The 20,223-nt window shown below is 38.8% G+C and overlaps 1 long non-coding RNA gene and 1 other non-coding gene across 3 annotated transcripts; one reads left to right on the top strand and one right to left on the bottom strand.

Annotated features, from left to right (window-relative positions):
• Nucleotides 1–698: 698 nt before the first annotated feature.
• LOC118489797 lies at nt 699–805 on the top strand. The gene has a single exon (XR_004887811.1). It is a non-coding gene; the product is annotated as a small nucleolar RNA R71 (small nucleolar RNA).
• A 3,096-nt stretch (nt 806–3,901) lies between these two features.
• LOC110917605 lies at nt 3,902–16,058 on the bottom strand. 2 transcript variants are annotated; one of them, XR_004872615.1, is made up of 4 exons: nt 15,501–16,058; nt 14,975–15,367; nt 13,712–13,799; nt 3,902–3,916 (listed from the first exon to the last, which is right to left on the bottom strand). It is a non-coding gene; the product is annotated as an uncharacterized LOC110917605 (long non-coding RNA). The 2 variants fall into 2 exon arrangements; XR_002580692.2 differs by lacking the exons at nt 3,902–3,916; nt 13,712–13,799 and having other exon boundaries at nt 14,840–15,367; nt 15,501–16,047.
• Between the last annotated feature and the right edge of the window lie 4,165 nt (nt 16,059–20,223).

Genomic DNA, 20,223 nt, shown 5'->3' with positions numbered 1-20,223 from the left:
CTAGTTGATTTAGTTGTTTTTCAATGTTTTGAATACTAGCTTGTTGATTTCTAAAGCTCGATTCCATTGGTTGGAATCAATCCGAGTTTTTCTTTTCGGTGTCGGAGATGAGGCGTGAGATACTCTCTTCAAGCCTCTCTCGTCCCCCTTATTATTGTTGAGAGAAATTTTGTGACTCATTTCTTGGTTGTTGAAAGTTTGTTCGTTGGGTCTGATTTTGTTGGTTACTACTATTGTCGGGTTCTCTCCAACCAAGGTTAGGGTGGTTACGCCATCCTTGGTTGTAGGTACCCGTTGGGGGACCCGACGGCCTAGGTCTATTATCAATGTCGTTTACCATTTCTGTTTGATTATCCATTTCTTTCATACAACTCCAATTTTCATGTGGCCCACCACACCCTTCGCAAGCCATAACCGAGGCCGTTTTTGCCATTTCTAATTTTTTGATTTTCGAAGAGAGGGCCTCGATTTGGGCTTGTAAAGAAGTGTTCTCATATACCTTGTGGGCGCCTGGAGCAATAGATTTTGTGCCTCGGGGAGTGTGCCATTGAAAATTGTTTTGAGAAATTTCCTCAATTTGATTATAAATTTCGTTTAGGCGGCGATTACCTAAAAGTCCCCCGGAGCTAGAGTCAAGTGTTTGTCTTGTGTGTGGCAACAACCCATTATAGAAAGTGGATACTTGTTGCCATACTGCAAGATCATGATGAGGGCATTTTCTTAATAGCTCCTTGAATCTTTCCCAAGTTTCATATAAGGATTCCCCGTCCTCTTATGAGTATGTGTTAATTTCAGTCATTAATTTAGCCGTTTTAGAAGGAGAAGCCAAGCCTTAGCTAGGTCTTTTAGTGAAAATGGGAACATTCGGAGGCGGATGGCGTCATTTGATGCCCCATTGATCCGAAAAGTATCACATATTTCCAAAAAGTTGGTAATATGTAAGTGGGGATCTTCGTCCGCAAGCCCATGGAAAGTTGCGGAGTGTTGGAGCATTTGTATCAAATGCGGCCGAAGCTCGAAGTTGTTGGCATCGACATTCGGTGCATTGATAGCGGCGCCAAGATTACCTACCGTGGGCCGTAGGTAATCCATTAAGGTACGCCGATCCGCCATTGGAAGTGGGTCCCCTGTAACTTTCTCTTGTGTTTTAGCTTTAAGTATTTTTCTTAGAAAGCATTCAGGTTCGTCTAGCGGTTCTTTTATGTCTTTATTGGAACTGGAGCTCATACACTGCATAGGAAGTTCAGGTGTGGCGCTTGGGTCCCAAGTCATGCGATAAAAACAAAAGATATTGTTGGTCAGAAGTCTTACCACGGCCGCGTGGTCGCTGACCACGGCCCGTGGCCGTGGTTACAATGATTGTTTTCTGGATCCCTGTTACTGGAAAGTTCAACATGGCCCCGTGCTGCACCGACACGGCCCCGTGGTCACCTTTCTGTAACTCAGAAAACAAAAACTGCCAGTAAGGATGCTGGCCACGGCCCGTGTCCGACCAGGCACGACCCCGTGGTCACCTTTATGTAACTCAGAAAACAAAAACTGCCGGTAAGGATGCTGGGCACGACCCATGTCTGACCAGGCATACAACGGCCGCGTGGTCGCTGACCACGGCCCGTGGTCGTGGTTATAGTGATTGTTTTCTGGATCCCTATTACTGGAAAGTTCAACACGGCCCCGTGCTGCACCGACACGGCCCCGTGGTCACCTTTCTGTAACTCAGAAAACAAAAACTTCCAGTAAGGATGCTGGGCACGGCCCGTGACCGACTAGGCACGGCTCCGTGCTGAAGTCTGTAGAAGCTGTAAAATCTAGAAAAATCCTAAAAAACAGAAAAATAAGAAAAAAACGATTAGGTCGTTGATTCCTAACTTTCTTAAAATCCTTGTGTCCCTGGTAACGGCGCCAAAAACTTGGTGTGTGTAAGGTGTGTTATGTTTTTATTGATATTTTAAGCCTATTTTACACATTATTCAAATTTTAAATTTATAAAACACGATATTCTACTAACACTAAACGCACACATGGACAAGTGCACCCATCATGAGCGTAGTATAGCGTTGGTAAGATACCGAGGTCGTCCAAGGACACAAGAGCTTTTAGTACCGGTTTATCCTCAACGTCTAATCAAATCAAAATTTTTAGAAAAGATTTTAAACATTAAAAATAAAAACTAAAATGCTGAAAATAAAAAAAAAGTAAAACAGATAGACAAGATGAATCACTTGGATCCGACTCGCCTTTCATGTAACCTTTGATGATTTCCGCACTTTTGCACTTTTTAAGAGATTATCTTAGTTATAGTAGTAGGCCCCTCTTTTGAAGGTGATGCTACCCTCAACCCAGTGGTTTGAGTCAGCAAGGATACAATCCCAAAGGGTCGGAATATTGAAAGATAATTAATTAAGCTATTAATGCGTAAAGTGGTAGGCCCCTCTATTGAATGCGACATTACCCTCAACTAAGTGGTTTGAGTTAGCAGGGACACAATCCCAAGTAGCCGGTTTAATGTATTAATAGTAGTTTACATATGAGGGGATCAAGCCATTCGCACCCATGCCATCCAATACCAGTGGGTATTGAAGGAGGTCCTAGTATGCTTGGCCCAGTTCCTTACAGGATCTATACACTGAACAAGGCAAGAACCTTACCAAACCATTCCCTTAACCCCCGACCAGGTAGCCAACATATCTCTATATAGACCGTAGAGATATGAATGGTGAAAATATTTTACTTTATATAGACAGTAAAGTAATGTCAAGACACCACGGACAACTGATAAGGAAGTTTCACCTTCAACATAACAAACTGGTTATTAAAGTCATTAATACAAAACCAAATAAAAAGTGCGAAAAGATAAAAAATCAAAAGTATTACATTAAATGCTTGTCTTCACCAAGTGATGTAAGAGACTTAGCCAAACATGGCCTTTGATTCACAAGAACTCTTATAATCAATCTTGGATCCCGAGACTACTACACACGTTCTAAGGTGGATGATGGATGATGGTGGTGGATGTGGGTGTTGTAGTGGTGGTGGAGTGGTGGTAAAGTGGGAGAGAGGTGGTTTGCCAAGGGATGCCTTTGAAGTGAGCCAAGAACCCCTATTTATAGCCTGAACAGAAGCCCGGCCACGGCCCGTGTGTGACACCCGGATTTTCAGGTCGTACCGTACAATTGTAACACGTGTTGTGAATAGATAAAAGGTTTTATTTGACTGGTTATGATGTTTATGTGTGGAATTTAATGAGTTGGAAAATTTAAACTTTCATAAAAATTATGTTGGCAACGGTAAGATACACGCTTATCACGTAACGATTAAAATGCGAAACGAAGGTCGGTGACCACCAGATCAGTGTTAAAATCCTAAAAATAGTCTTTTATGATTAGAATAATATTTTTAATCATATTCGTGTGGAAAAATAAATTAAAACGCTAACAAACTCTATTTTTCGAGTTTTTAGCGCGTATTGCGCGAATTAAACAAAATACTGTCTACGCAGCCAGTCAAGGTAACCGGTAATTATTTCAGTAATAATTTTGAGTGATTATTTTTATAGAATGATAAAAATAATTTAAAACGCACTAAAACGGGATTAAAACGCTAGATATAATACTCGGTCCCAAAATCCACATGCGGAACACCACCGCTTGGAGGCGTGACTGACCAGGATCCAGCCACCAATTATACTGAGCAATTTAATTAATAACATAAGTAATACTCACCAACCACAAGGTTGGCAATATCATAATCAAAGTTTAAAAGCATTTAAGTTTAAGTAATAGTTCAGATAAGTAGCGGAAGCATAGACAAAATAGTTTAGAACAAGATTCTTAGTTCAAGTTTGTTTAGAACCCAACACACGGGTTAGACGACCACTACACATCCGCAAGCTGCAAGCTCCTGAATCACTGGGTACCTGCAAAGCATGCAGTAAGGTGTCAACGTAAAGTTGAGCGAGTTCACTAGTTGTCCAGTTTTAGTTTTCGAAAACATAAGTTGTTTAGATAAAGCATTTATAATCACGTTGTGGGGAGCTACCCCATCTGTAAGCTCACTAAACTGTAGATACCGAAACTGTTGACGGAAAGTTGTTGTGCCCCGAGTCAATGTCTATCGTCATTGACCAAGATGCAAGGTCTACTAGGTCACGCCCGATCTCCCCCGGTCACGGTGTGAGGTTGTCAAACCTAATAGCGCTATCAACTAATAACCCGTTCGCCCCCGGCGATTAATCGGTACTGTAAGCAGGGACTTAAAGTGATAGAGTTTCGTTTAGCTTGGCTGGTTGTGATTTATAAATAATATCCAAACGTATCTCCCCCGGAGATAGTAAATACCCATTCGGATTTCCCCCGGAAATAATAGTTGAAAAGTATTTTTCCCAAAGTTGGCAGTTTGTCCGTGTCCCTCCTTGGGACGCATGCTGTTAGTGTGTGAACTCACCTTGGGTTGCTCGGCAGATTAGGTTACTTGTCAAACACGCTGGTCACCACGTCCTAAGATGGTTACCAGTATAGGTCAGGTTTGGGTACAGAGAATGTCATGTATATTTACACATAATCTAACACATAGCATGCATACAGTTACATGTTGAGTTATTGGGCCTGTTCTACTATTGGATCAGTCAACAGTATCAACTAACACATAGTTCAGTTAAACAGGCAGCCCAAACAAATCACGTTGTGGCCCAATAACTAAAGTGAACAGCCCAGTCGAGACAAGGTGGTCTCGACTCGAGAACATGCGGTCTCGAGTCGCAACCAGGAGGTCTCGGCTTGTAATGGTTGGTCTCGAGTGGTGCAGGCATGACTCGTAACCCCGGATATCTCGAGTCCCGTCTCGAGTTGTTACAATGTGGTCTCGAGTCGAGACCTTGATGGTCTCGAGTCCCTGAAGTCCGTTTTGAACAGGTCTCGAGTCGCAACCGTTGCGGTCTCGAGTTACAGCTTCATGGTCTCGAGTCGCAACCGCTGGTCTCGAGTCGTTTACCTGCTGATTCTGATGCATCTGCCCGAATTGTACTATGCAACAGAATTCTGATTTCCTGAGGTTATGTACTATCCAATGATATTACATAAACATGTTTCCTTGTCTAAAACTTAACCAAAACAGATCAAAACTAGCATTTTTCAAATCTTTACAACACATTCATACACATTCAACACATATTCATCATATGTTCATCATTTTAGGGTTTTCATAACTTGATTATTCAACCAACACCTTCACTATGATCCACCGATTTATTCACGTAGACATAGAAGCGAAGCAAATCAATAACCTTCAACACATTCAAACATGCATTTCACAAGCAACAATCAAGTAACATTTGTTTTAAACACTATGACCTATACTAACAAAATAAATCGGATGATCATAAACACTCTACCCTATCAATCATTCATTGTTCAACTATCAAGAGCTCACACATATCATCCATCATTTCAATCATTTAAGGCAAATAGCACTATTATACACATAAACATCTAGTGAAAGTCAAAGGTGCTAACCGGTTGATGAAAGGATACCGAGTCAAGAAAGGAGGTGAGAAAATGAGGTGTCCGAGTGATGATGACGAGCTTGACCGAGGTTCCTTGTTGCCGGTTGAATCCGAGAGAAAGGAGAGGAGAGGTGATGCTTGATTGTTATGGTTTAAGGTTTTCTAGAGAGAAAGGGAGTGAGGATGAAGTGAGGGAGAGTGTAGAGGGGAGTGTGAGGGTTTTGGGTTTATATATTAGGTGGTGCACCCCAAGTGGGCTTCCGAGTGGGCTAAGGGGGTTTGCGGCCCAACCGGCCCCAACTATCTACGGTTCACTCGAGACCGAGTGGTCTCGAGTCATGGTCTCGGCCCACTAGTATTTATACCCTTATATATATATATATATCATACACACAACACATAGCATAACAAGTTAATCACAACTTTCATTTAATAATTCGTACGTACACATTGCTAATACAAGAGGGTTACTCGGGAAAACCCGAAGTGTCACATACCGTACAATTGTAACACGTGTTGTGAATAGATAAAATGTTTTATTTGACTGGTTATGATGTTTATGTGTGGAATTTAATGAGTTGGAAAATTTAAACTTTGATAAAAATTATGTTGGCAACGGTAAGATACACGCTTATCACGTAACGATTAAAATGCGAAACGAAGGTCGGTGACCACTCGATCAGTGTTAAAATCCTAAAAATAGTCTTTTATGATTAGAATAATAGTTTTAATCATATTCGTGTGGAAAAATAAATTAAAACGCTAACAAACTCTATTTTTCAAGTTTTTAGCGCGTATTGCGCGAATTAAACAAAATACTGTCAACGCAGCCAGTCAAGGCAACTGGTAATTATTTCGGTAATAATTTTGAGTGATTATTTTTATAGAATGATAAAAATAATTTAAAACGCACTAAAACGGGATTAAAACGCTAGATAAAATACCCGGTATCCAGTAAAATACATGTTTTTATCACCAATCTACATATGTATATGAATATATATATATATATATATATGATATGTGTGTATATAGGAGAGAGAGTGAGTAGGTGGCGGCTTAGGGAGGTGCCACCCACCTTGGAATTATGAGATTTTGCCAAGTGGACCTAGTGTCTTGAGTTAATCATTAAAACCTTCTACACACACTTCATTTACATAAATCATGATTAAACTACTCTTTCTCTTCCCTTCTTGAACCTCACGGCCAAACACCCCTTCACACATACACATTCAAAAATTTTAAACCGTTCCATGAAGATTCAAAGGCTTTTCAAGGTGATTTCAAGCTTGTAAGGAGGTTTGGAATTGATTTCAAGCAAGATTCAAGCAAAAACAAGCCTCGTATCACCATCTTTCGTCAAAAACGTACTTAGAAACCTTGAAGGTATAAACTTATTTTTACAAATCACATTCTTGATTTTTAGCGATGATGGAGATGTTAGATGGTTTCTCTTGAACTTGGAATAAATCACAAACTTGTAACAAACAAAGAATAAGATTTCAAACAAAATGGAAGTGAGTGTATATATGTGTGTATGTATGGCCGAAAGTTAGGGGTATGTGTGTGTTTAGTTGTGTTTTGATCTTTGTTAAATGATTTATGGATGATTTGATTCTTGAAAGATGGATACATGCATGTGTTAAAAAGATGTCATAAAATAAGGTTCTAAAAGAATTATTGTGATTTGAGATGAATGTGATGTAAAGTGATCTTTTGGAAGTTCATATGTGTGTGTGTATGTGTCGTATATGTATATGTATATATGTATGCATATACAAAGTTTTGTCACATGTAAATAAATGAAGGAATGTTTGCATTTATGTGAAAATGATTTGGTGATAATGAAATGGATATGTTATGATTTATATGAACATGATATAAATATGGTCTTTGATGCATTTAAGAACATGTTGGATGATGATGTTATGATATGGGTATACTAGATGCATATACTTAGACATGCATGATGATATGTGATCATAAAAAGGTGATTTGAGTATGATTTAGTAAAAATCAGTTTTGTGCAGATTATAAACACTAAAATAAAGTTATTTTAAAGTGTTTAGTGACATATAACTTTGTCATAATGTTTGCTAGCTTTGCATGTTGTACTTGGTGCATTAAAAGTTGTAAAATACATGAAATCGCAGGATTTATGTGGCTTACACAAAAAATTCACTAATCTGATTATTACCACTACTTTAATCATTAAATAACATGTATTGTGTTAAAATATCAAGTCGTTTCGAGTTGGGATGATTATAGTAGCGTCTAACGCAAAACTATGCGTTAAAACGGTCAAAAATCAGCTTTTCGATTGATTACTGTAAAACTGATTTAGATCAGTAAGTAAACTGATATTTCTAGTTTAAAAATAAGTGTTTTAACTAATCTAAAGTTTACTTGGTGTTTGGTTGGTCATACGTGACTTCTGACGCCCGAAAACGTTACCTAATCGGTAAAATACGCATTTTTTAAAGTACACTAGTATGGGTAAAATTTTGGGTGAACCTTATGTGTTAAAATGTGTAATGTGATTTAAACATGAGAATGTGAAAATATGTTAAATTTTTAACATGATATTAGAAATTTAGCTTATACATGTATGCTTGTGCGTTTTGTGCGGTAGAAACGGTAAAAATCGCGTTAAATGTGTAACTTGTTTGTCGAGCATGAAAATTGGTACATATAAAATATTTTATGTATATTTGCTTTAAAAAAGACAAAATAGTTAAGTTAACAAGATTACGTGTGTTTCGATGATAAATTATGCGAACGTTTATGTATATATATTACGACGCGCAAATCGTAGATATATTGCGTATAAACGGGAGTGTTAACGGATTTACATGATAACGGTCACCAATAAAATCGTTCAAGTCACAAAAATACTATATATATATATATATGGACTCATATGTATATATATATATATATATGTATACGTGCCAACATAATCAAAAATGATAACTTTTCGACAAAATCTCAAAGTTATGTGACAATTCTAAGAAAACAGAGAAACTTCGGATATTTTTGTTATGTATGTTGATTTAAAATCGTTCATATATATATATATATATATATATAATAGGACGTGTAGAAATCAATCTCTGGGATTGCGCTTTTTAAAATGCGCACCAAAGGTGATTGTCATTAAACCCCTCTTTTTACTGCTTTGCACATATTTTGGGGGTAGCACACGCCAATAAAAGGGTTTAATAATGTTTTTGGATTAAAACATACCTTTTAATATAAAATATATATATTTTCGTTGAAAATATATGGAGTTTGATAAATCATACGTTTCGAGATAAAAGTTTTGATGAATTTATGTTTGGGGGAAATTGGGATGATACGGTGTTTTCGAGGTGAAACAGACCGTAAAGTTGTGACGAATGCCGGCCTGGTCTCAAGGGAGGGGATTCAGGGGGTTCGTACAACTTCGTGTATTAAATTTGTCATATTAGTAGGATAAATATATTGTACGTGAGGCAGACAGCATATTGGTCTCAAAATGGACCCTGCGCCCATGATGTCGTTTAATCATTTAAGTATTGCACACGAGGAATTGTTGGTAGATCTATCGGGTTGACAACCCCGTCGTGACCGGTCGCCCCGTGTCAAGTCAAGCGATGAATTTAGATTCTGTTTACTGTCTAGCATTGATTATCCCTACATGGTAAATATATAGTTCGTATTGTCTAGCTAACATACGAGTCTGAAAATTGACGCTATGAATTTAATATACAAAACCTGGGTAAGAGCTTTATTGTCGGGTTTTTGAACTGCGACAGATGACCCGTGGATTTTATTAAGGATGTAAAATGGACTTTCTAAAATTATATGGATGTTTTAAAATAAACACATAATCATAAAGTTTTCCTTTGGGATAAATTGTTTGAATGTGAATATGTGAACTCACCTTCCTTTGTGTTGACACTTGATTTTAACGTGTTCTACAGGTACTTGAGTTCAGCTTCGGGAATCATGGCGTATCTTGTGGTTGAATGATGCATGTTGTTTTGTTTAAAAATGTTGGACGACTTTTAAACTTTCTGGGACGCATGTAATAAGATCCGTGAGGATCAAAGACAACTTAACTATGTGGTTGTGTCGTGTCTTAAAACGTAATGTTTAAATAACTTATGTTTAAAATAAATTAAAATGTCCAACAATTAAATGCATCGATCAACAAGATATAAATGGGCACCAACTTCCGTCACCACTACGTTTAATATTCCGCTGTGACGTTTTTGGGGTGTGACAGAAGTTGGTATCAGAGCCAATGGTTGTTAGCGAACTAGATGTTTTTGGGAGAAAACACTAGACTTCAACCGGAGAATTATGAGATGTAAAGTCCAAAATTCTCGAAGCCAAGAATTTTAAATAAACATGGAAATTTGATCATGTATAAAAACTCTTATGTGTTTATGTACATACGTGATTTTCTGTTTATTTGGGCCTTATGTGTTACTATTCATGTTGATCACACACTTACTTGTACAGTTACATATGTGTCACAGATGTCGCACGAGCACGAGGTCATCGAGATCAACGACTCAGATAGCGAGCCAGATTTCAAGACTTCACCCAGATCCATTCTACCAGAGATACCTATCACGACCCCACAGATGGTTGGTATGGCTGAGTTTGCTTCATCATTCCGCGTTGACCCTGCTGCTTTTGCCAGTCAGGTAGACCCCCGATATGCTTCCACTAGCAACAGGTAGATTGATGACAACGATGACGCTCCCCTCTCGATTCATGAGACGGGACAATCATCTGGCACAGTACCAGTTATCGATGACGTGATTAGAGGTGTCCCTGTTATTGGAGGATCTCTTAGTATTGCACCAGTGGTGGATTCCACTATTGTCACTACTCGAACATTAGAGCCATCTGTTGCTCCACCTGCTACTGTGATCGATTCTATCGCTGAGATCCCTCCACCTGTTCTGTCAGATTCATCTTTACCTATCTTAGAGTCACGCACATCTACTACGCCTCTATTAGTGTATTATCGTCGTGGGAAGAGGGTTAGGCCTGCTTGGGAGATTGCTTCTACATCACATGCTGAGACTGCATCTGCTTCTAAGAAGCAGAAAGTGGTTTGGGTAGATCGATGTTGCCACTGTGACCGACAGTTTGCTACCTTGCGCGAAGAACTGTAAACGACCAAGGGTAAGATGAAGGACCTCGAGGGGCAAATGGACTAGTATGATGAGTTGAAGGATTTGGACAACAGTGTGATGGACCAGACGCATTGGAGGATAGTGGATCTGGAGGAGTTGGTCAGGAAGATGCTAGATTTTATAGGGATGAAGTGTTAGATGTTGGTTGTTGTTTGTTTATGGTTGTTTGTTTATGGTTGTTATGTTAGACACTTTTTAGTACTTTTGTTTTGGGGGCCTGCGAGCCGGTTATATATATATTGGTGATATTAAGTAGAAATTTTTGTGAAAACTTGTTTTGGGTGTCGATGTAGACATGCCAAGGATAGTTGGGATGTACTGAGAAACAAGTTTGTAAATTTCTATGTTAATATCAAATGATCTACTTTTGGTTTAAAATTTTTCTCATTAATATGTGGATATTACACATGCACAATGTTTGGTCCACTAACATTTAATGATTGAATTATTTTTGGGTTATCGTCTCATGTGATTATTATTGCTGTAAATAATAGAAATGACGAAAATGCCGCCAAAAGCAAGACAGGGTACTGGACTACCTGCCACACCAGAAGAGTTGGCACGACTCATAACCCAACACGTTAATACTGCCTTGGAACAGCGTAATGCTAACCAAAATGATGGCCAGGAACATGGATACGGTGTTCACGGGCACAGTCTTGATAGGACGCAGATTGGAAACCCTCCAGGTAAAATAATGATCGGAAAGTTTTGGTAGTTCATCTGTTATGATCTCATTGGAACGTATTCCTGATTTTCATTTACCGTATGAACAGTGCACAGGAGCATACAAAAAACAATCCACGGTTTTAACCCAAGATCATTTACTGGTGTCCTATGCAATGATGTGACAGCGATATGCGTGATATCGGGCTGTCAAAACGAGTCGATCATCCGAGTGATTCAACATTCCGAACCTAGAACTAGATATTCGAAGAAGTGCAAACCTGAGAGCTCCAAGAAGATTCCCGAAGAGTAACGTGGGAAGAAACGTATCTTGGAGAAAGCGAGTGTAGCTAATCCGAGATAATCGGGAAAGGGTAAAGTCGGTGACGGACAAGAGAAGTGCACCAGGTGTGGCCAAACTGGTCATGTGACTCCAAAGTGTTATGCTAAGAGTATGTTGGATGGAGTTGCGCTTGAAGGATGCTTCGCATGTGGTGAACAAGGACACAACAAAAGAAATTGCCCAAAACCGAAAGGACAGGATGATAAGGGTAAATCCGTTGAGGCGAGTGCTGGGAAGGCATGTGAGAGTCCTGCTGCTGTTACTGGTATGTTTCGAATCAAAAGCCATTCTATGTTCATACTTTAATACCAAGGCTGACTTGAGTTTTGTTCGAAAAACTTTGAACCATTATTGTGTTCACCAACAAGTGAGCTGAGTATAGAGTGCCCGATAGAACTAGCAATTGGTAAGTGGATAGAAACTGGTGAGGTCGTTCGCGATTGTAGTATTTAGTTAGGTGATCGTAGTTCTAGTGTCAATTTATTTCCAATGGAGCTGGGGAGCTTTGACGTAGATACGAGGATGGATTGATTATCTGAGAACAAAGTGGGGACTATCGTTTGAAGAAGATAGCTAGGATATCTCGGCCTGATGACGGTAGAAAGGTGGTAGTTGTTCACAGAGACCGACCGAGTTGAGTGTTGATAGTTGAGAGTCGTCAGTGTCGTGAGGATGCTCAAGTTGTTGCGAAAGGGCTATCCTGCATTTTTAGTGAATGTGGTGGATACGGAAACCGAATGTAGGAATATCGGAGAGATTTCTATCGATCGCAACTATCCGGAAGTCTTCCTAAAAGGACTCATCTGGATTGCCCCCTGCAAGACAGATCGAATTTTCGAATTGATCTGGCGTCCGGTGCTGCACTCAATTGCACAACATCCTTATAGATTAAGCTGTCACACCCCGAAATATCAGAGCTGGCGTGACTGGACCGGTATCTTCATTGCACAGCGGAAGCAAATAAGCTAAGACTTCTCGAAAATGAACGCCGCTAAGTACTCGAATTCCCATGGGTTCTCCTATTCCAACCGTTCCATAGTTTTAAAAATGCAACCTGAGAAAGAAACATGCGAAAAATCAACATAAAATTGAGCGAGTTCATAGTTTGTTTTGAAAAGATTTAATATAAATCTTTTAGATAACCGGTTTTAAAGTTGTTGAGAAAATATAGAAAAATCATTTTCTCGGCATAATATATGAAAAACTGTGAGTCTAGCCCACGAGAGTCTTTGTGCATTGCACGAGAGAGAAAGGGCCGAGCCCAAACGAACCTTTGTAAGCAGGATCAGCGCGTCCTCTTACTTAGGTATAATTTGAAAAGCGTTACCAAAGTTTGTAAATCCATGTATTTGTGAGTTTCCATCAAATGAATCTTAAAAACATTTGAAAATTTGAGTATCAAAAGCTGGTATGTAAGCGTCTATGAACAGATCATTAATGTTTTGCAAGGACATTAATATGTGTGGCGACATAGGAAGCACTCAACCCTAGCGGATTTCCCCCGGTCCACCCGGTTAGAACAACAAAAGCACTACATGGGCCACACAAGGACCCAAGAGTGGGGCTCGCTACACCCGATAGATCTACCACTTTTGCCCTCGGTCTTATACAAGATTAATGGCACTTAAGAGAGATTACTATTCGCTCACCTGATCTAACAGTTCATTCCCTAGCTTAACCATACCCTAGTTAACGTATAATGTGTGAGTTATTCATGTCCTTGGGCCTCTACCCATGTCCTTGGGCCTTTGCCCACGTCATTTGTGTTATTAAAACTCATGCATGTTTCGAAAAACACTTATGTTTTCATAAAACCGGTATGTTTAGTATAATCTTTTCGTAAACCATTTGAGTTCGTTGAAATTCGGTCGCAAAATGGTTTATAAATATGTGATATTGATTTATCGAAACCTTGTGTGATTTTGCAAAACTTGCATGTCTTTCCACCCCCGAAAACATTTTATAAAAAAAATGTAAAACAGTGAAAAGTGGGGGTTATGAACTCACCTGGATATTCCTGTGTAAAGCTAGCTTAGTGTGATTCCGTAGTGTCATCCCAAGAATGTGAACTCGTTAGCATGCAACTAAAGCATTCCTAATCAAGGAATAATTATAAGTTTCTAACTAAATTGACGTAGCTAAACTACGTGTCCGAGCTCTACCGAATCGTTAACTAAACGATTCTATTAAGGTGCTATCTTGATTTAAAATAACCATTCTATGGTTAATTGATCCCGTTTATAATCGGGATAAAACTAAGTCGCGAAATCGACTTAGTTGTCGAGCATTATAAAATATGTATTTATATATATAAATATAAATATAAATGTACTTACGAAGTCGTGTTAGTCGTCACGAATAAAATGCGTAGATGAATAGTGGTACGACTCTTCGTAGTTTTCGTAGGATGGAAATAGGTAAATATATATACATATATTTATATAATAAAAAAAAACTTGATGTTTGAAACGACTATCAACAAATATACCATTGTTATAAAAACACCCGAAAATATTCGCATCGTCGACGCTTGAAATGAATATAACAACTATATCTAGTTCTCAAAAGTGTTTAAAGTTGACGTGTGAAATAGACATTCGTATTCGCGATATTTGAAATAAATATAGACTAGTATATTCATGTTATAAAGATGCTCGGATTATCGTATACTAAATGTTTGGAATTTATAAATTCCGGATTCCGTCGTTTGAAATAAATATAAAACAATTATATTTGTAAATATAAACGACATTTAAAATAAATATAAATAATTATATTTATTTTATTTAAAAATATATTATACGAATAACGACGTTTAATGAAATGTAAGTAATTATAGTTTCGTTGTGAAAGTTTACGAGGTTTGGGCGTTTGAAATAAGTATAAATAATTATATTTATTTTAGATTAAACACCGGTTCTTGTTAACTTATAGCGTCGTAAAAATAAATGTGTCTTCTTATTTATGTTATAAGAAAAGCTCGAATTTCAATAAGTGTTGTGTAAACAATGAAATTACGTTTTGTATTTCGGGTTTTTATCGGAAAACGGACAGCGTTTCCTCCGTTTTTAAAAGATCCCGATAATCGAGTGTCGTTTTATTTTGTCAAAATTCAAAAATATTCAACAATCAATATATATAACTTTTGTCAAATTCCAAAACGTAATTAATCACTAATGTATAAACGTTATTTAGTCGGGTCGAGCTCGGTTCGCGTAAAATAAAAATCTAAAGATAACGAAAAATTATCTCGCTACGTCTAAACTTTACCGGGTCCTGAGTTGACCGGGCGTTGACCAAAACTGAACTGAGTTGACCAGGTATGCCCGAGTTGACTCGGTTTGACTGAGTCAACCCGAACCATGAACCTAACCGCTGCTGACTTATGTTGACCGAACCGAACGCACTGGCGTGAACCGTGACCCGAAGTCTCTGAACCGAGACCCGAACCCAACTGCTACAAAGTAACTCGAACCAAACACTTCCGCTTCCATTGAACCTGATTCCGTCACCTAAACTGGTGTTTAATTTAACCGATCCTGAACCAAACCGAACTGAAGGTTGAACCACCTTCGCCGACCCGAACTCGAAGTAAAGCAACCATACTAACCAACCACTGGAACCGAGTCCACGACTTGAATCGAAACCGAGTCTAAGCAGGACCTGAACAAAAGAAAAAAAAAACAAACCCATCTGTTGTGTGAACCCCTCGTGCCGGCATCTGATCCGAGCCCAAAACAACCGAAGAAAAGAAAAAAAATAACTTCGAACCAAAAGAAAACTGGAACATGTTTACCTATTCACTGTCGCCGCCGCTGTTGTAGCTCCGATGGTGCCGCCGTCGGCCACCCCAACACATCATAATCATCACCGTCATCTCGTATCATCATCATCAGCTTCATCATTTCACCGGAAAATCGGCCGAAAATCGAGGTTTTGGGGTCGAATCTAGAAGAAAACGAGATGAAGATGACCTTTACATGTTGTCCGTACACCATCGAGGCACCGCCGCCGCTGCCGCTGTGTCCCCTTTCTTCCCCGATTTCTCTCCTTTTCGTCACACCTCTCTCTGGTTCTCTGATGTCCACCGTTTGCCGTCTTAAGCCACCACCCGAGGGTGGTGGTTGGTCGTTAATCGTGAGCAGGGGGTGTTGTGCGAGTATAGCAGCTAGGGGGTGGCAGGTGTTTGTTTGGGGGGTTTGTCGGAGGTGCAAGAAGACCGATGGCCGGTCGGAGCCCTCCGGTCGCCGGTGCTCGGTCACGAGAGAGAAGCAGGGAGTGAGGGTTAGGGGTGTCGTGTGCGTGAATGTTGTTAGGGTTTTTCAAAATGCCATCTGATCATAAGTGTCCATTATATACATAGGGTTTTTAGTAAGTGGGTTGGGCCTAAAAGCCCGTTAGCGCGTATCTTGAGTTTTGTGTGGCCCATTAGCATTTTCTGAAGCCCGTTGTTTAACCCGATTACCGTAAAATGTCGTAAAATATATTGTTTAGTCGAGAATACTCAAAGTTACTTCGATATTCGATATTTGAAGCGTATATATATTTTTTTTTGTCAGTTGCGCTTAAACGCGTAAACTGCTTCATTCCTTGTTTCTGATCCGTTTTCCGATCCGATTTCGACTGCGGATACTAAAATTTCATACGGAACTAAATAGAACGTAAAATTTATGTTTTAAAGGTAATACGCGTGTCCGATGCTTCCGTTTCGTTGTCGGTGCGTTTTCTGCAGTCGCGTTTTTCATTCTCGTTTGCGTTTTATGTCGTTCAGAAGCGTGATAAATTAGTTAACGAAACCCATGAGTATGAATTATACATATAAACTTCGTATTTGTTGGCGTTTTCAGTAATTTGTACGGTGTCAGTTCGTTATCGCTTAATAATCAGTAGATTTCACGAAAATACTCATACACGCACTGTAACGTCCGATCAGCGTTCCTAGGCATACCAAGAGCCTAATTAAGTTAATTCGTGCCTTAAACACTATTTATTATCGGCTTAAACGTTTGTTAATCATGTAATTAAAAGCCGTTAATTACCGGTTGTCACATTCTCCCCCTGTTGTAGAAATTTCGTCCTCGAAATTTAGTCTATGTTATCTCCTCAGAGTTGTGTCGTTACTAGGTAAGTCCGAATAACACCAAAGTGAATGACCGCGTAATCGAATTAAGACTTATTCGAATTACGTGAGTGTAAAGACATTTTGCATCGATAAGAATCCAATGGTTCAACTGATTTTGTTCTAGAAATCGATGTCAAGTGAACGAGATGTTGTGATACTATCACCAATGTGACTAGGTTCACTGGGTTCAACAAAAGAGGAAAATTCAACCCATGGAATTCCAAATGAACGTTCACAAACTGCAAATCAATTTTTGAAACAACATAATTTACTACCAACGGAATCTTGCGTTGGTTGTCAAATAATTGAAATTCGAATTTAACAAGCTTGAATAAATAGAATCATAAAAATGATTTATCAACTATCGAACCAATAAATGAATAAGATAAAATCAAGGTGTTGACATTGTTGAGTTGCAAGGAAACACCGAAATGAAATACAAACGAACCTGGTGTATCATCGTCGTAATATATAGTTGCATTAAGACTACTTAAATGATGTGTCAAACGAAAAGCATATATAGTTTCACATGAGACGGATGATCGTGATTAGCACAAGCTACAAGTTTATACCGACGCCACAAGGTGTCGTGTGAATGAAATAACTCGATGATAGCGGTGACCGAACAAGTATCACCGTGTATTTGCATGAAACGCTCGATCATGATTAGCCCAAGCTGCAAGTTTATACCAACACCACAAAGTGTCGTATTGAATGAAACAATTCAATAATGGCGGTGACCGAACAAGTATCACCATGTATGAAATCAGATGAAAGGTTCAACGAAGTAATCTGAATGTTTGTTTCAAACAAATATCATAGGATTTTCAATTGAAAAATGAATCAAATGATGAATGTTTTTCAATCAAAGATGAAAAAAGCAATAAATATCACGAAATGCTCGATCGATGCTCAAAGAACCATTAAGAGGTACACTGAAATATTACATAAATTTGTGTACCGTTATCTTAACACACGATTGTGTTAAGATGGCTTTAATATGATAAATCAACAAGGCGGATTTAATATCAATAAACAAATGAATAAATAATTAAATCCGTACATGAGGTGAGCAACGAGATTAGCGCAAGCTTCAAACTTGTGAAAAACGCCACCACAAGGTGATCGTGATCAAAGAAACGATTCAATGAAGTTGAAGACCAAACAAGCATGTTATGGTTCAAAGCAAATGAAGTGCTTGTGGGATTATTTCAAATATGATGGCTTCAATCCATCATATGGAATCTTGAATCGAATATATATAATGAGCAAGTTCAATCAATTGAACTTGGGTTAAGCGCAATCCAACAATGATTACATGTATCAACAAGAAAGTTTTGGCATGGTTACAACGAAAAACCATGTATGTAGCTTGAAAAGAAAGGAGTTTCAACGAGTTTCGTTGACTCGATATCAAAGAGTCAACATTATGCAATAACGTGGTTTAGCTAGATCGCAATGCAAGGAGTGAAGATAGCGAAATAATATTTGAACTTGATAAAGCAACAATTTCAAGTGAAGCCACATGCTTAACAAACAACGCATGTGTAACATATGAATTAGTCAAGAATGAAGCAAATGAGTATTCGCTATTATGAAAGAAAATTTTTGTGATGCAAGGATCATTAGGGGGAGTAGAAATATGAAAGTCTACTCGCTATATGCAAAAGTCAGAATTTCAACAAAAGAAGATTAAGGACTTTACCTGGAAGTTCACGTGATGATTGGTTGTTATGTGACATTACAATAGAATGTCGTAGGTTGCATAATCACCATGAATGAAGTAGGGGGAATGCGAAGATATGTGACTTCTTTTGCAGCGCTAATAGTTGCGAGTCTCTTTAGACTAAGTATCGATCGTTACGAAATCTTGTTTCAACGTACCTCAGCATGATTCGTGTTGCTTGCAGGATCACTTGGCAAACTGCCGCATTTCGAGCAGTAATTCTCTCATTGACGGAGTTAACATCGTTGTTGTCATCCCCAATCATGCTTTCCAAAGGCCTTGCCTCGTAAGTTGGGTGTGATGTACTTCGACATCCGCTGACGTATAGTTTAAGTTTCATGTATAGTTGTGCAATAGCGTTTCGTTCCACGTAGATTACCTGCTCGGTTAGTTAAAATAGCATAGACGACATAATGTAATGGTGTTTGTTCGAGTTGTTAGTCACGGTTCCTACGTGAGGACCTTTAATGAGTTTCGACATAAGTTTCTCATCAAGAGTTTTCCAAAGGTCCTATAAGCGTGTTATCAAAACTCTTAAGGTTTTGCTTACTGTATGTAATCATTCGTGTATCGTGTATCAAACATAACTCTTGTGCATGTTTAAAGTCGAAACAGTTGACTCATTGTTCTTGGTAACGGTTGGAACCCATATTCAAGTCTTAGGCGTTCAGTATGTGTTCAATTCTTGATATCTAAGTCCCCAGAGAATAGTGAGGTTAAAGCTTAGGTATCTCTATAGAAACCTAATTCACTGTAACCTATAGCTCTGATACCAATCTGTCACACCCCCAAATATCAGAGCTGGCGTGACTGGACCGGTATCTTCATTGCACAGCGGAAGCAAATAAGCTAAGACTTCTCGAAAATGAACGCCGCTAAGTACTCGAATTCCCATGGGTTCTCCTATTCCAACCGTTCCATAGTTTTGAAAATGCAACCTGAGAAAGAAACATGCGAAAAATCAACATAAAGTTGAGCGAGTTCATAGTTTGTTTTGAAAAGATTTAATATAAATCTTTTAGATAACCGGTTTTAAAGTTGTTGAGAAAATATAGAAAAATCATTTTCTCGGCATAATATATGAAAAACTGTGAGTCTAGCCCACGAGAGTCTTTGTGCATTGCACGAGAGAGAAAGGGCCGAGCCCAAACGAACCTTTGTAAGCAGGATCAGCGCGTCCTCTTACTTAGGTATAATTTGAAAAGCGTTACCAAAGTTTGTAAATCCATGTATTTGTGAGTTTCCATCAAATGAATCTTAAAAACATTTGAAAATTTGAGTATCAAAAGCTGGTATGTAAGCGTCTATGAACAGATCATTAATGTTTTGCAAGGACATTAATATGTGTGGCGACATAGGAAGCACTCAACCCTAGCGGATTTCCCCCGGTCCACCCGGTTAGAACAACAAAAGCACTACATGGGCCACACAAGGACCCAAGAGTGGGGCTCGCTACACCCGATAGATCTACCACTTTTGCCCTCGGTCTTATACAAGATTAATGGCACTTAAGAGAGATTACTATTCGCTCACCTGATCTAACAGTTCATTCCCTAGCTTAACCATACCCTAGTTAACGTATAATGTGTGAGTTATTCATGTCCTTGGGCCTCTACCCATGTCCTTGGGCCTTTGCCCACGTCATTTGTGTTATTAAAACTCATGCATGTT

This window comes from Helianthus annuus, chromosome 2, assembly GCF_002127325.2.
Source record: "Helianthus annuus cultivar XRQ/B chromosome 2, HanXRQr2.0-SUNRISE, whole genome shotgun sequence".
Taxonomy (NCBI): domain Eukaryota; kingdom Viridiplantae; phylum Streptophyta; class Magnoliopsida; order Asterales; family Asteraceae; genus Helianthus; species Helianthus annuus.
Note: the sequence above shows the minus strand (reverse complement) of the source record. Positions and strands in the feature narration are given on the sequence as shown.